This window comes from Equus przewalskii, chromosome 27 (assembly GCF_037783145.1).
Source record: "Equus przewalskii isolate Varuska chromosome 27, EquPr2, whole genome shotgun sequence".
In the NCBI taxonomy this organism is placed as follows: Eukaryota; Metazoa; Chordata; class Mammalia; order Perissodactyla; family Equidae; genus Equus; species Equus przewalskii.
In genome coordinates, this window is record NC_091857.1 from 40,873,546 (window position 1) to 40,887,240 (window position 13,695).

The 13,695-nt window shown below is 46.5% G+C and overlaps 1 protein-coding gene across 49 annotated transcripts in view; it reads left to right on the forward strand.

The window, feature by feature from the left end:
* Positions 1–13,695, forward strand: part of PCBP3 (poly(rC) binding protein 3) — a 280,291-nt gene that overhangs the window by 144,425 nt on the left and 122,171 nt on the right. The window lies entirely within an intron of this gene.

Consider the following 13,695-nt stretch of genomic DNA (forward strand, 5'->3'; position numbering starts at 1 on the left):
ACCCAGGCACATTAGGACAACATTTCAGGATGCTGTCAAATAAGAGATAACCCCCAAAGTGGTCAGCAGGAGGAGCAAAGATCAGGCTATCAATTGGCATCAAATTTCTCAATGACAAATTTGTATTATAGATTAATTGGATTAATATCTTCAAAGTACTTGGGGAGAAAAAAAGAAAAAGAGGAAGATTGGCAACACATGTTAGCTCAAGGCCAATCTTCCTCACCAAAATGTATACCTTATAAAAAAAAATAGAAAATATGTTAATGGGAAGGGTACTAAGCTAATGCCGACCACTGGAAAGCAGGCCTAGCAATGTTATTTTCAAGAGAAAGATAAAAAGCATTAAATGGGACAAAGATATTTCATTTTGATAAGTTATAATCCTCTAAAGATGTGGTATTCATGAACTTTTATGTACATAATTACGTAGCTGCAAAATTTATGAAGGAAGAACTTCTAAGAATAGGAAATGGACAAATCCAGAACCATAATGGGAAACCTTAATTGAAAACTCAAGAAGACAGGCTGGCCCCGTGGCCTAGTGGTTAAGTTTGGTGTTCTGCTTCGGCGGCCCAGGTTCCTTCCGTTCCTGATCATGGACCTACCCCCCTCTTCAGCGGCCATGCTGAGGCGGTGACCCACATACAAAATAAAGGAAGACTGGCATGGATGTTAGCTCAGGGAGAATCTTCCTCAAGCAAAAAAGGAGAAAAATTGGCAACAGATGTTGGCTCAGGTCGAATCTTCCTCACCAAAAACAAAGAAAAGAAAAAAAATCAAGAAGACGAAAAAATTCATATGGTTATGAAGAATTTGAGTAGCATTCTTAACAAACTCTGTTCCTGACACAGATATACGTTCCTCCCTCCCTCCCTTCCTTCCTTTCTTTTTTCAAACACACAAGGACCATTCACAAATATATTTACCATGTATTTGATTTTAAAGAAAATCTTATTTTTTAACAGCAGAAGTCATTAAGTACAATAAAAATGAAAATTAACCACAAAATGATCACCAAGAGTAACTAGACCCTGTTATATACTTGGAGATTTTGGAATGCTTTTAAGTAAATCATAAACTGTATAAAAAGTAATGAAAATGAGATAGCACTACATGTCAAAAACATGAAGGATGCTGCCAAAATGATTCTTAGGAGAAAATGTTGGAAAACCAGAAACACTTAAAATAACTGAACTAGCCCTATGACTCTAAATGTGAGAGAAAGAATTATAGGATAATTCAAGACAAAGTAGGAAAAATTAATGAAGATAAAGGTAGAGATGAATGCAGTAGAACATGAAAGCATGTTGCTTGGTGCAATAAATTCCGGAAAAGGACTATAAAATACTTAAACTCTCAGCAACTTTGATCAAGGGGGAAAAAGGCAAAACTTTAAAACTTGAGTAACAGGAAAGTAGATACAACTATAGGTGTGGAGGTTATTAAACCTTTCAGAGACTGCTATTTACAACTCTGCAAAGAAATTGGAAAATCTAGATGAAATGATTTTCCAGAAAAATGTAAATCAGCAAAATTGCCTCAATATAACATAGAAAATCTGAATAATGCGTCACTGTGGAAGGGGCTGGCACAAGGCTCAGAGATCTGCGCTGGACAGTACCACTTTGCAGACATATTATAATACCGCCTAAAGGAAATGCAATTCATACAGTATGTAGGTTGTTTTAGAGTATAGAAAAGAGCCAAAGTTCCTCTAGTCATTTTGTGAGATCAGTAATATCATGATATAAAATTGTGCAGGTAATCACAGATCAATGGAACAGAATTGAAAGCCTAGAAATGAAACCACACATCTGTGGACAGCTAATCTTTGACAAAGGAGCTAAGAACATACAATGAAGAAAGGAAAGTCTCTTCAATAAATGGTATTGGGAAAACTGGACAGTCACATGCAAAAGAATAAAAGTAGACCATTATCTTTCACCATACTCAAAAATTAATTCAAAATGGATCAAAGACTTGAAGGTAAGACGTGAAACCATAAAACTCCTAGAAGAAAATATAGGCAGTACACTCTTTGACATCAGTCCTTGCAGCATCTTTTTGAATACCATGTCTACTAGGACAAGGGAAACAAAAGAAAAAATAAACAAGTGGGACTTCATCGGACTAAAGAGCTTCTGTAAGGCAAAGGAAACCAGGATCAAAATGAAAAGACAGCCCACCAACTTTTTTGGAGAAAATATTTGCGAATCATATATTCGACAAAGGGTTAATCTCCATAATATGTAAAGAACTCACACAACTTAACAACAAGAAAAAAATCTTGATCCAAAAAATGGGCAGAGGATATGAACAGACATTTTTCCAAGGAAGATACACAGATGGCCCATAGGCACATGAAAAGGTGTTCAACATCACTAATCAGGGAAACGCAAATCAAAACTACACTAAGATATCACCTTACACCCATGAGAATGGTTGTAATCACCAAGACAAAAATAACAAATGTCATAGAGGTTGTGCAGAAAAGGGAACCCTCATCCACTGCTGGTGGGAATGCAAACTGACACAGCCACTATGGAAACCAGTGTGGAGATTTGTCAAAAAATTAAAAATAGAAATACCACATGACCCAGCCATCCCACTACTGGGTATCTATCCAAAGAACTTGAAATCAGCAATTCAAAGAGACTTATGCACCCCTATGTTCACTGCAGCATTATTCACAACCCAAGTGCCCATCGACTGATGAATGGGTAAAGAAGATGTGTTGTGTATATACAATGGAATACTACTCAGCCATAAAAAAGACAAAATTGACCCATTTGCAACAACATGGATGAACCTTGAGGGTATTATGCTAAGCAAAATAAGCCAGACAGAGAGAGACAAACACCACATAATTTCACTCACGTGTGGAAGATAAGCAAACACACGGACAAAGAGAACAGTTTAGTGGTTACGAGGGGGGAGGGGGTTGGGAGGTGGGCACCAGGAGGGAAGGGGCACATTTATATGCAGATTGACAAACAAAAGGTACAACTGAAACTCACAATGTTATAAACTGGTTTGACCTCAATTAAAAAGTATCCTGCAGGTAATCTTAATCTATAGGTACCTCTGCCTTCTGAAGACAGATGTGCAAACCATAAATAAAATGTTAACAGATGGAATGCAACACCACATTCAGTTTACACACTATTTTACTTTAAGGAGTTTGTTGAGCGCTGTTGGAGGGCTGCTGGCCCTCTCCAGTCTCCTCTCTGCTCTGCTCACGTGTGTCTGCTCTGCTTTGCCTGTCTTCTCTGTGTCTCACTTTTCTTGAATTCTTCTCGTTGTTTCATTTTCCTTTTGATTTTTAGGTTTTCTCTTTCGTCTTCTATTTTCCTCTGTTGTGTTTACTTGATCTTGTGTGTCTTCTGATTTCATCTGAAGTTTTGAAATATTTTTTCTTTTATTCCCGATTCTTTCCTGAGTTCTGTGACCTCATTCTTTAGTTTTTCTAATTCTGAATTATATTTTTTTCATCTCTTGCATCATTATCATAATGCCTTTTAATCAACGTAAAGATGTCAGATTACTGTTTTTCTATTTTTGCTAGCGTGTCTTTAGGGCGTATGTTTGTTGTCAGTAGGGATGTCATTTTCTTTCTTATTTTCTTTTGTCTTTAAAAAACTTTGTATGGGATTTGACTTTGCAGGAAATTTGTTTTCCTGAACTTCTTAGAAGGGAGACGTGGTTTATAGTAGCATTCCTAATTTCGTGCCTCTAGAATGCCCTCTTCTGTGATTTTTATGAATGGTTAAACTATGAAGGCTTAATGAATGAAATTGGAGTGTGTCTTGTGGTAGGGCGTGGTGGGTAGGTGGCCAGGGAATTAGGTAACAGTGTTGTATCAATGTTAAATATTCTGGTTTTGGTAATTGTACTGGCGTTATCTGGATGTCCTTGTTTTTAGGAAATACACACTGAAGTATTTGGAGTTGAAGAGCGTGATGTCTGCTAATCACTCTCAGATGGTGTAGATCAATAGGGAGAATGAATGAATGAATACATGCATGACAAGCAAGCCTAAATGTGAGCAATTGGAGGAACAATTCAAGGATATATAGAAGTTCTTTGTAATATTCATACAAGTTTTCTCAAGGTTTGACATTACATCACAATAAAAAGCTGTCAAATAAATAAGTAAATTGAATTCTTCAGTGGAAAATGTGATGGCCCTTCTCCAGGCATATCTCCTGTGAGACTTTGGGAGGAGTTGATTTAACAGTGCACCAATTGGGGATCCTAAAGTGAGCCAAGGCTGAGGGCCAGGTATCTGGACCACTTTAGAGGCCACCTGGAGCCGGGGATGCTGGAGCCAGCCTTTCTCTGTTTTAGTTTCTCAATACTTTCCCTCAAACTGGAATTTTTTTTTCCAGAGAGGAAGAGGTAGTAGCCTTTTTTTTTTTTTTTTTTTTTGGTGAGGAAGATTGGCCCCGAGTGAACATCTGTTGCCAATCTACCTCTTTTTTTCCCTCCCCAAAGCCCCAGTACATAGTTGTATATCCTAGTTGTAGGTTATTCTAATTCTTCTATGTAGGATGCCTCCACAGCATGGCTTGATGAGCGGTGTGTAGATCTGTGCCTAGGATCTGAACCAGGGAACCCCAGGCCACTGATGCGGAGTGTGTGAACTTACCCATTCAGCACCGGGCCGGACCCCTGGAATTTTAATTAAAACAAAATAACTCCCTCAGAATATGATAAAAAATTGAGTGAGAAGAGGATAAGCCTCTTGAAGTGACTGGGGTTTCTGAGCCCAGGAGGCCTGGGGAGGGCAGGTGGCACTGAGCTCTCCAAGGCTAGGTGGGTGCCTGGGGGAAGGGGTCTGGCTGCGTGTGCGACGACTTCCTGTTACAGTGCCTCAAGCTGTTGCCAAGGTTGCTTTTCTCCACTATCAAGTGTAACCAGCCGTGGTTCTACTCAGTTCTTAGTGGGCTCATGGTACACATGCCAAGAGTGAGTTTCTGAACATAGCTGGAGCTGCGCTGACTGCTGTGTGGTAGGGGGCCAGAGGGCAAGGGGCGCAGAGAGATGGCCTTGGGCAAAGGCCTGAGGCTGGAGCCCAGACGCTGGGCACGCAACTGCTTCTTCTGTAGAGCTTTCTGCTTTTATCCTGAGCAACACCAGACGTCCCTGGCAGGGGCTGCCCTCGTGGCCAGTGAGAGCACGATGCAGGAGCTCGCCTGAGGGCTCCCAGCCTGATGGAGATGTCCTGGCGGTAACCTTGGACCGGGTCTCTGTGAAGTGGAGGCGACATGTCCTCTTATAGATAGGAGCTGTGGGAAAGGCAGAAACTTGTAAAACCAGAGGAAGCTGTCACCTCAGCTGGCCGAGGATGTCATGGGTGAAGCCCCAGGCACACGGGCAGTGCTGTGCCCATTTTGTGCTCTAGGGACGCTCCCGAGACAGACTGCAGTCACCTCTGGGTATGAAAGGAGTGAAAGTGACCATGGGGAAAGGGGTCAGCCTGGGCAGGATTACAGACAGATTCCACGTGCCACGTCCTCACTGCATTTGCTCTTCTCCATGCGGGTTTCACAGGGAGGCGATCCACATCTGGCATCATGTTGGTCGTAATCAGTTTGTTCACGTAGCCACTTTAAAACCACACCTTTATCACACAGTTGATTGCAGTAGACTTTCGTTACACGCTCTGCTTATATGCTTCTCGCACATTTTTTGCTTTTGGCTCTCGTTTCCTTTGGAAGAAATTCTAGAACATGAGTGCTATTCAGAACCCATCACTGCATTTGCTGATCTGTTACATTAGCAAATGTTTGGCTCGTGCCTGTGAGACAAGGTTAAGTACTCCAGCAGGAAAACACTAAAACAGTATGTGAAGATTCAAACCCATATGATTATTCTCTAAGTTTAAAATAATCATATTATAAAAACTAATTATGTTTGTAACTCTTATGGTGCACATCCCTCCAGTGTCTCTTAGTGACATTTACTGAGTGACATTTACTGAGCTGATCAGTTGTCTTCTGGCACTGACTGTCCCTCTGGGAGCTCTCTGAGAGCTCCCCCTCCTTTTCCTAGAGGACGTCTTCATGATCCGGCTGTGACCGCTCAGCTGGACCTTAGAGGGGGCTCCTTCCCTTGGGGTGCATCCCAGGCAGGGGTGCAGATGCTGCTTAGCTCTCACTGCCCTCCTCCTCCTTACTTCACAGCTGGGGGCCCTTCCTCTTCGCTCCTACAGGTGAGCCAGGGACCCGGGGCTCCAGCAGGTCCTACAGCAGCATCGCTGGTTGTCGGCCTCCTGTGTGGGCACGGCCCCTCCTTGCTGTTCTCTCGGAGCCCAAGGCCCTGATGTCCATGGTCAGTATGATCTTTCAAATTATAAAACAGCTCTGATGGTTTAACCTCCCTTCACTTGCCTCTTCTTGGCTTAATATTCATGAAAGATAATTACATTTATGAGCTGTCTACATGTCTCCTGGGCTGTGTGAGCTTAGGGCTGTGGTGGCCGAGGCCCTCAAGGTGGGGCTCTGAGGGTAGGGTCAGCAGGGTGTTGGGAAGGGACAGAGTCCTGGGATGCCTGAGTATGAGTGATGTGGGCAGGTATGAGGGGTGGGGAGGACTCAGCTGGGGCACTTGTGCTTCCTCCTGGACACTGGAATGCCTGGGGCGTGGTAAGCAGGGCAGGGCAGGGCAGATTTGTGCTTTTGCAGTGTTCCTCTGGCTTCAGAGGGAGGAGAGGCTTGGAGGGAGGTGGGAGCAGAACAGCATGAGGACCCTGAGGACCCCAGGGCAAGGCTTCTGGGGAGTGGGTTTGGGCATGGGAACACTGCAGGGGAAGTTGTGGAGATGCCAGGGCTGCCAGCCACGGAGACACCAGTGTAGGCTGCATAAGGAAAAGGTTTACTCTTGTCATGGTTGAAGGATTGGCTGGGTTTTACTGTATTTTTAGTTGATACTAAAATATTTCTCTTGAATCCCTATGAGTTGTTTGTGACTGTTTTCTTATTTTCAATAAAGAGTAAAAACTTCAGTCTGCATTGGACAGAATTATAATTTGAAAACAAAAATCTTTATTTTGTTGTAAAAATTTTATTTTGATTCTTTAACTTCATTCATTGAAAATCCCTTGCAGAGCCACTTCAAAAAATAGACTGATTTTTATGGTTTCTCTCCTCACAACCTGGGGACTGTTCCTTCGCCTGACGCTTGTCTGTGCTGCTGTGTGCAGGCAGGGCCTCTGTTCGCTTCTTGCACCCGAGGGGCTCTGAGGGGGCAGAGCCCACCTTTCTTCTGGGTGTGGTGACCATGCAAGTGGGTTTATGTATTTTTTGCTTATGCTGCTGGCCAGACTTTTAAAATAACCTTATTTTAAATTTTGCTTATGTTTATTTTGTTTTTATTATGTTTGTGGGTTTTTTTATCTTTTGCCCCTCAGAACAGTTTGGCCCAGGACGATAGTCGTCTTTTGTTGTCCCTTCCATGGAGTGGAAGCGTGGTGCTACTGTCTATCCCCAGGACTCCTGCGGGGCCTGTGGGAAGGTTAGGAAGAAGCCCTGGTTGGTTTTGTCCTAGGAATGCAGGGAGCAAGGCGCCTGCCCATCTCCCTTTCCCAAGAAGTTTAAATGCAAACACGATGCATAGGACGGGGTTTTGGGGTTTGGGGAGCCGCTCAGGCAAGTGCTCAGTGTGCCTGGCACCGAATTTCACCCCCAAGTCTCTCAGCGCCTGTGGAGCCCAGGTGTCCAGGTGTCCGGGTATGGGCAGAAGAAAGGATGAAGTGAGCCTGCCTTCTTTAGTCTCTGGTTGTGGCAGTCTGGGTCATACTCTCTCAGCTGTGGTTTGGGGACACACCCACAGCCACGGCATGGGAAGGTCTAAGGCCCCCTGGAGGCTTCCTTCTATGGGAAAGGTGTTTGTATGTGACATGGGTTGTTGCTGGGGGAGCGGAAACCACCCCTGACCTGAGTGAGGGCAGCAGGAAGAAAGTAATATATATAATGTGGAGGGGCAGGAGTGGCAAAAAGTCAGGGTCCCAGGCTGGACCACGGGAGAAAGCCAAGGTTAGGGTCCCTAGCCAGCCCCCACTGTGGAGAGGAGAGCTTGCTCCTTCCTTCCTTCTGGAACTCCTGCCCCCTCTCTCGTCCTGCTGCCTGCAGTGGCCCTTCCAGGGATGTGGGGCTATCTGGATTGGGTGCTTGGGGCCTTTTGGGGCAGCAGGGTGGAGAAGTGCACACAGAGGCAACTAAAGCTGAGCTGGGGACCTTGAGGGTAATGCTACCTGCCTCCCCTCTTGTCTCCTGCTGGAAGGACCAGCTGTTCCCTGCACCTGAGCCCACTTGAGAGTGATCAGGAGACACGCTCTTCCCAGAGCACGGAGCACAGTCTTCCTTTCTTCCTAACATCACCAGCAAATAGGTGAAGGCTGGCATTGTTTGTATCTGGACGCTTTCAGAAGTAATAGAGTAAATACATTCCTCACACTTTGTTCCTTTCTCTTATTTTCTGTTCTTACTCTAGAATTATCCTGGGAAAATAAGGCTTAAAACTCTTCATTTGTATAGCACTTTGCAAATTACACAGTACTTTTCACAATGCTGAAAGGTGGGTATTTTCTTGTCCTCATTTAGAATGAGGGGCTGAGGCTGAGAGCAGCTGAGTCATGGGGATTGGCCCAGGTGGTTGAGCTGAGGGTCCTATGCCAAGCAGGCCCCCAGGGGCTGGGGTCGTGGGCCCAGGGAGTATCCCCGTGCCTCTGGAAGCCCCCCTACTGCTGTACTGGTGGAGACGCTGCTGGACCCAGCTCCACATCCTCCTGAAGGGGTTGCTTCATTCCGCTTGACTCTCCGAAAAGGAGCTGCCTCTGCCCTCGCTCCATCCTCCCGCTGCCACACTGATGAGCCAGAGGAGGAAGGCCTGCCTGCCCTTCTGCTTCTGGGTCTCCCTCCGGACCTCCTGCTGGAGAACCAAACAGAAAGTCAGCTGATGAGGTGTGGTGGGCAGACTTTTAGGATGGACCCCAAGATTTTCACCCCAGTATGCAAGCCTTGCTTAATTTCCCCTTGAAAGTGGGTGGGTCATGGGACATAGTCCTGTGATTATGTTGTGTTACCTGGCAAAGGGATTTTGTAGATGTAATTAAGGTTTCTAATCTGTTAACTTGGAGTGAATCAGAAAGGAGATGGTCTGGGTGGTCCTGACCCAGTCGCATGATCCCTTTAAGTCTGGGTATACATGTCAGAGATGGAGGAAGCCAGAAAGGATTCGAGATGAGGGAGCATCTCCATCTCTGGCCATGTGCCAGGGAATGCAGGCAGCCTCTGGGAGCTGAGAGTGGCCCCCAGCTGACAGCCAGGAAATGGAATGTCAGTCCTACAGCCACAGGGAGCTGTACTCAGCGGCATCCTGAGTGAGCCTTGAAGAGACCCAGCTCCAGGGGGAACACAGCTGGTTGACTCCTGCATTTGGGACCTTTCTCCCTGGAGAACAAGCTACCCTCTGTCCACTCCCCTTTGTGGCTGTGAGCTGATAAGTGGCTACTGTTTTCAGCCCTAAGTTGTGGTAGTTTGCTCTTCAGCAATGAAGAAGCAGTGCCCAAAGGAATCTTGGAAGCGTGGTTTGCAGATTTGGTTGCAGATTTGGCCCCAGCAGCGTTCCCTCGCCGAGTGACAACTGGGCTTTGTTTTGTTTTGTTTTTTGAGGAAGATTAGCCCTGAGCTAACATCTGCTGCCGATCCTCCTCTTTTTGCTGAGGAAGACTGGCCCTGAGCTAACATCTGTGCCCATCTTCCTCCACTTTATATGTGGACGCCTGACACAGCACTGCCTGACAAGCGATGCGTGGGTCCTCACCCAGGACCTGAACCGGCAAAGTCTGGGCTGCCGAAGTGGAACGTGCGAACTTAACTGCTGTGCCACAGGGCCAGCTCCTGTTTTGTTTTGTTTTAAAAGATTAGCTAGTAATCTCAGTGCCATATTACAGCTAATCAGAACCTCCCTCCTGATGAGAAGGGCTGCTTTTATCGCAGTAATTGGTTGCAAATGCTTGTGCCTTTGAGAGTCTTCTGATATATTCCATCTCATGGATATTTGTCTGTTTCTACAAAAGGCCAAGTTATGACCCATCTTACTATGTTTTCTCCAAAACTCTAGTTTATTTCACACTGCTGTACTTCCAGATGAATGTTAGAGTCCTTCTGTCACTTTTAAAAAATGTAGTTGGATTTGGGTTGGCCTCTCATTAGTTACACATCTATGTTGAGAGGAAGGGATGTGGTGGGGCTCTTTGCTCATATACCATCCAGGACATTCAATGAAATTTTATGGTTTTCTTGGTATAGATCTTTTGTGCTCCTTATTCAAGTTTTCCCTGATCATTTTATATTTCATATTCTTGGTTTCTATTGTAATTATTACTGATATATAGTAAAAATATTTATTTTTGCATGTTCAGTTTATAATCTATTAGAAACTGCATCCTATTGGGTCCCATAATTTGGAATATATTAGGCAGAGAATCACATTATCACAAATAAAAACTTACTGCCCTTCCTTTTAAAGTATCTATAGCTCCTGGTTATCTTTAACTAACTGCATGGCCCAAATTTTTATAATAACATTGAATTGCAGCCTCTCTTGTACCAAGCTGTACTCATGCTCAGCCCCTGCAGCCAGACTTCCACCTCCTTCCTGTTCTGAAGCTGCAGGACACAGCTTATGCATGACCTGCTGATTTTTAAAGTCAACGAATTATTGACTGTTCTTATGTTCCTTTCAGAAAACCTCTCCTCCCGAGGCTGTTGCCACACCCACCCTGCCCCCCACCTGCTTCTGGGAATGCTCCTTTCCTGACTGGATGTAGGCTTTTTTCCTTGTCTACCACTAGATGGGGCAGTGTCTGAAAGTTTGGTTATTCTGCTTGCTCTCCGGGTTTTCCAGTCACTGGGAATACGGACGTGAGCATCCTTGTTCTGTGGAGACTTCTCTCCCAAGATGCATTCCGGGCCTGGCCAGCTGTCCTCCCACAGTGTTCTCTGGTACCTTACAGGAGCCAGACCCCAGAACCTGCTCCTGTCCTCCTGACTGCGGGGAACCACTGGCCCTCTAGTCCTCTTCCCAGGCTGGCCGTCTTCCCAAGTCTACCTTCACCACATCCCACCATGAGCCCAGGCTCCTCCATGTCCTCCTCCTCATGTGCTCATAGGCTAGGGCTATGTGCAACTATGCAAGGCAGGCCACAGATCAGGAAGGCAAAGGACGAATGGATCCACTGAAAATGGGGCAAAGAATGCACCAGAGCCACAGAGGAGGAAATGCCTGGCCAGTCACCACATGAGGGGCCCAGCCTCCCTCAACCCCAGGAATGTCAAGAACAGGGGAGGGGCCGCTTCATGACTTCACTGGCAAATGTGGGCTGAAGATCTGGGGAGTGGACAAGCATGCTGGAGGACACTCACACTGCTAGGGGAACCAGACCGGAGCGCCCACCTGGGAGAGCAGCCTGGCAGTGACCAGGGAGGTTGAGGACTGCCGTATCCCCCACCACCCAGCTGGCCCTCTCCTTGGAGTGCACTCGAGAAAAACCAGGCACGGTGCACCAGGAGACATGTGAACAGGTTCCCTTGCAAATATTCAGAAATGCCCAGTCTACATGGGACTAGACATATAAATACATCTCATCTAAAATGAAGAATTAGATCTGCATGCATCAGTGTGGATAAATCTTGACAACATAATCTTTTTTTTATTGAGGTATGATTGATATATTATATTATATTAGTTTCAGGTATATGACATAATGATTCGATATTTGTATACATTGTGAAGCGATCACCACAATAAGTCTAGTTCCCATCTGCCTTAACAACATAATCTTGAATGTAAGCAGCAGTGGACATGTGCACATGATGCCATTTATACCGGTTTTCTGAACACATGACGTAATAGGAGATCTTGTTAGGGCACATGCCTTGGTGGCAGAAGTGCGACAGTGTGCACAGGGAGAACTCCCACTCCTGTTGATGGCAGGGGCCTCTGGAGGGCACACGAGCAGAGAACAGGCTGCTGGGGCAGTTCTTTAGTCTTTTGTGCATTTTATTCATTTAAGAAATAAGCTGAATCAAATATAGCACAATGTTAAGATTTGTTAATTCTTAGTATTGGGTACACTGATGTCTCATAGTTTTAGTTTCTCTAGGTTTGAAATAGTTCATGGTGAGAAATCAAAACTGTTTTCTCCAGCTGTAAATCCAATGAGCCGTCTCAGGAAGGGGAGCTGTCTCACAGTGTACCCCCTTACTCAGAGGGCATCCTGATGGGATTTGCTGCCGGGGCCCCTGTGTGCTCTTGGGCTGGAGGGTTGGAGTCCCTGCAGTGCTCTCAGCACGTCCAGAGCTCTGGTGGGCCTGGTCCCAGCCCAGCTCTGAAGCTGAGGCTCCCCAGCTTGCGATGCCCCACCCCTGGACTGAAGTGTGGACTTTTCCCCATGGTTTTGGGTTGAGGGAAGTCACCAGAAGCCCCCTGTGCTTGCTGCTCAGCCCAGGCCTGGGCAGCTTCTCTCCCGAGGACCCTTTCCCTGGCCTGCTGGTGGGGCTAGTCACTGAGCTGGGTGGGCTCCTTCTCCCCTCCTCTTCCCTTCCTCATGATCCAGTGTGGATCCAGCGCCTCCAGAAGATGTGTGAGGAGGTCACTGAGGTACAAGGGAGGCACAGTGGGGATGTCCCCTTCCCAGGAGCAGCGAGGGTGCCCCACGGAACAGGGCTAGAAGTTGGGCTTGATGGAGTCTCCATCTCCCACTTTTGGAGCATTTCTCGGTTTCCTCTGAAGAACAGGCTCAAAGATTAGAATTTAGCTACTTTCTTTTCCTGTCTGCCATATGCAGCGAGTGTTGCCCTGAGCCAGCCCTTCTCTCCAGGCTGGCACGCAGCCTTTGAGATGATGCTCACGTGTTATGTTTACATGGTCGCCCTATGGATTATGCTGTTTTCCTGGAGAGAGTAGGATGAAAGCCACAGACCTCGTTTTCATGTAGAAGTTATAAGATGTAAAATCAGAACTCCAGTGAGAAAATGCTGTCACCACTCACTCCTCAGCAGTGAGACCTCTGGAAGGAAATCTTTGTGGTGCCCACCTCTCAGTGAGCAGCTGGCTGAGGGACAGTCTTCAGAGAGCCATCCTGTGTCACTCCCCGGGCAGCCTCCTCCCCACCCACCTGGGGCTGCCGAGGTGCTGCTGCAGGGACGGGGACCTCGTGGGCATAGGTCTGCTCTGCCCTGACCAGAGGCCAGCTGGCCGCTCCTAGGCTCTAGGGTCTGAAGGGCAGTGATGTCACTGAGGCAGTGAACGTGGAAGGACATGTCCTCTCACTCTAGTTATTCCTGTGAGCACACGGCTCATGGCCTGTGCACCCGTGGCGACACTGGGCAGGGGGCACCCTGTCAGAGAGCCGAGGCTTGCAGGTCCTGGGCAGCACTGCCTGGGTTCCTGTCTCGGGCACTGTCCCAAGCACCCCGTTGGAGCTGTCCAAGTAAACATGCCTGTTTCTGCCTTTTGCCCTTTGGTTTCTTCCCCCTCCTCCTCAACCTCTGTTCTCCCTGACCCCTCTTAGTCTATCTGTCTCCCTCCCCCTTGGCTCTGCTCATCTCTCTCGCACCCTCTTCTCCCTTCCTTTTCTCCCAGGTCCCTGCCTCTCCCTATCTTGGATCCTTCTCTCCACTGGTC